Source organism: Octodon degus, unplaced genomic scaffold (genome assembly GCF_000260255.1).
Source record: "Octodon degus isolate 3935 unplaced genomic scaffold, OctDeg1.0 scaffold00041, whole genome shotgun sequence".
Classification (NCBI taxonomy): Eukaryota; Metazoa; Chordata; class Mammalia; order Rodentia; family Octodontidae; genus Octodon; species Octodon degus.
In genome coordinates, this window is record NW_004524617.1 from 6213923 (window position 1) to 6217767 (window position 3845).

Below are 3845 nucleotides of genomic sequence, written 5' to 3' on the forward strand. Positions count from 1 at the left end.
AATGCATTGCCATATATAGCTACTATCATAATTATTGAAGGGATATTTAATATGCACATTATACAGTAATCTAAGAAATACTGATAATAAACAGGTGTAACATTTCTTTGAAACATTATATTGCAAATATTTTCACATATTGTAGCAATTTATTTAGACCTCAAGCCATCTGGGGAAATGATTACAGGTGGTTTGATTGATGTGAACAAAGTTAAAAATTGAGGTGTTTTAAGAATAAGATTTCCAAGAGCTTTTCAGTTATGACCACCCATCAGAGCAAAAGAGAAAATAATAGTGCATTTGCAAGGTGAATTACTAAATTTGCTTTTTTGCTCATATTCTACCATGTATTTGAACTGGTTTGAAGATTTGTCATCTCCTCAAATTTATATTGCAAAATATTAATTTGGAAGGTTATGTTGAATAAGAGAATTTGGGAATCAGATTAGCTCCTGAGGGTACAGAATTCAGAAAGTTGATGAAAGTCCTATTCAGTGAGACCCAAGTGTACTTACTCACCTTTTCTGTCATGTGAAAATATACCAAGAAGGTGTCATCCGAAAGAAACTAGACTGGCCCCAGGAAGTGAATCTACCAGAACTTTGATATTGGACTTTCTTATTGCCTGAATTATGATAAATAAAATTTTATTGTTTAAGAACTACCCAATATATGGCAAATTTTTATGAGACAATGAGGACAGGGCAAGAAAATACTACCCAGGAAACATAGAATCTGACCAAGTTGAGTATCTAAATGAACTTGATGACTTCAGTTTACAAGGACATCAACATGCTGGATTGTGTGGTTTTTCTCTGTCAGTCAACTGCTAGATGTAGGCTGGAAAAGTAGATACATTTGTTTGGGAAAATAGTGCAGGGCAGTGTGAGAGAACATGTGTGCAACATGTTAGCATGGTAATTTTACAGTAGTTGTTCAAATGGTAGAAGATGAAATAGAAAAAAGGAATGTGAGTTGTTATCAGATGATTTTCTGAATGAGTCCTAGCATCAGAAAGTCACTGCATGACCAAAAGAAGCAAGTGGCTATTTGATATCAGTAGGAAGTAAATAGGAAATACAGTAAGTGAACTACAATTTAGTCCTTCAGAAAGCAATGAAGTAACAATAGCTTCAAAAGGACAATGCCTATGACCAACAAACTTCACTATGTGAATAATTTGAAGTAGTCCTCATTTAAAAAGAATTGACTTATCTAGAGTTGGGAACTAATTTGACATGAAACATTTTTTAATTTGCATTTAAAAACACTACTTTCCTTTTTGTATATTTAATTATATTTAACATGTCAAATTTCCATATAATTTCCAAGTTTTACAAGTACTTTACATTTGTCTGACTTTTTAAATGTCTTTAAGTTGTTTTGACGTATTTACAATATGAGTTTGAGAGTGCACTTTCAGTACCAGTATGCCAATCTAAGGCGGTTATTAAAAAAAAGCTATGTTTCTTTATCTGATGTAAAAGGCAGTTTTCACACTGAATAATCAAGATATTTTAAGGAATATTTGTGTCATTTTCTTTTTTATTTTTCTAACTAGCATACATTAATAATATAAATGCTAAAACCAATACATTATGTGCTCAAGAATCAAATATTTTTAAAGAATATTGAAATAATTTTCATACTCTATATTATATACTATATTGAAAACTATATTTTTAGTACGAAAATATTTTCATAATCTTAGATTCAAAGGATCAATGAAATTAGGTATTTACACAGTTTTATTAAAATAGTTATATCAGCAAAATGAACACTGTATATACAACCTAAAAATTAGGATGATATAACTTTAGTCATGTACATGTATTTTTCATGTATAATCATAAGGAAGCAATTCATAGATACAAAGATTTTTAAAGAAAATGTATATATTCGGTATAATTGCTCAGAATAAAAAGATGTTCTCATGGCTTTGGTTTACTTCCAACAAAATTATAAATGTGAACAAAAATGTATTTTGCTCAAACACATTAGTTGAGATTTTGTACAATTCATGTAATTAATACGCATGTATTTTAAAGTGAAATTACTGATAAATCTTCAATGTGACTAATGATTCATATACATTCTGATTCCAAAAACAAGGCTTATTTTATTGATAATTTCAAGTCACTTCTTGAGAATTTATTTAAGCTTACTTCTGAAATGCAGTCCTTCAGTTTATTTTTTATCTTTTTTGTGTGTGTTTTAAGGAAGGGTCTACAGGGTGTTCAGAGTCTCATTACTAGATCAGATCCACAGTGATCCTCATCCTTACAGCCTCCCCAGTGCTGGGATTACAGGCGCGCACCACTACACCCAGTCTCAATAGCTGTCTCAGTGCACCCATGGGACAGGACCGGGATGGCAGGCCCGGGGATCAAACCCCTTGCCCTGCGCCTGCTTGCAGGTGTTTTAATCCACTGAGCTATTTGGCCGGCACAGTCCTTCAGTTTAAATAAGCTTTAAAAACATTTTTATTCTCTCCAATATAAATGACAGCTGTCACTATACTGGACCTGAAGATAACAATGTGGATAAAAACAATAAAATTCAAAGAAGTTAGCAGACGTGGTGTCGTATGCCTGTAACACCAGCACCAGCACCGGGAAGGATGAGGCAGGTGGATATTTCCAAGTTGCAGACCAGCCTGGGCTACAAAGTGAACTCAAAGCTACCCTAAACTGCACAGAGAGACATTATCCAAAATATATGAGAAAAAGAAATGCCAAAGAAGTATTAGAAATAAATGGTGGTAGAATTATAATATATTTGGCCATAAAAAATTGGTCATGACAACAGGTATAATCTACTTAATGAGGAACAGAGATAAAAAATTCTGCTCTCTACCTGAGTCCAACTAGTCATTCTAGTAAGCAAACATTGTAAAATTATCTTACCAAGTTATCCATAAATCTATGACCATATTATGTCATGTGGAATATTTCTCTACTAAGTCTTCTTCAATCACATTCAATATTTTTTCAAAAGGACAACTAAAAAATGCTACCTAATTTTTTGCAAGCTTACCAAACAGGGAAAAAGTGAGTAAAACGTTGCTTTTATTTATTTTTTTCTTTAAAAAGTTTATTTTTTTTACTTTGGAAAGTGTAATAAATAACACAAAAATTATAAATGATACAGAATTTCACTAAACAAAATGATATGAATTCTACAGTATTTGTATTGCATAGTGTTTTCTTGAAATTAGTTAGTTGTTCATATTACCAGAGATATGCTTGCCAAATTGGAAGAAGAGAAAATAAACAAAACTGAGAAAGGAACAAAGCAGAAAAAGAAAAATGAATAATGAAGAGAAGACAAGTTAAGGATTAACTTTTTGCCATAGACCAGTAGAATTCCACAGTACAGTTGTCCAATCCATCCTGCTTATATACGTAGATATATCTTTCTCCCCAACTCCCTCTCCTGACCTTCTCAAATCACAATTCCTTCATTTTGCTTTTAAAAACTATAATTAAACTTTAATCTCAGCTAATCAGTTGTCTGAGGCAAAAGTTTTTCAACTTCCAAAGGAAATGGGGCAAATATACTGAATCCTGTCTCAAAAAATAAAATATGAAAATAAATTTTCAAAGTCAGGTGTGTGAAGTTGAGTTGCAGAGCACTTGCCTACCATGAGTTCAATTTGTAGTACTGAAGAAAAATAGTGATTAAATATAATCTTAAAGGGGCTGGAGAGATGGCTCAGTGGTCTAAAGCACCTACTTGGAACAAGCTTAGCAAAGGCAGCAGGGACCGCGGTTCGATCCCCCAGCACCACATGCCAGCCAGCCCCGCCCCCTGGTGGGCTGAGCTGGCCACACACACACACACAC

At 33.1% G+C, this 3845-nt stretch overlaps 1 protein-coding gene across 2 annotated transcripts in view; it reads right to left on the reverse strand.

The window, feature by feature from the left end:
• Positions 1-3845, reverse strand: part of Il1rapl1 (interleukin 1 receptor accessory protein like 1) — a 1467987-nt gene that overhangs the window by 948775 nt on the left and 515367 nt on the right. The window lies entirely within an intron of this gene.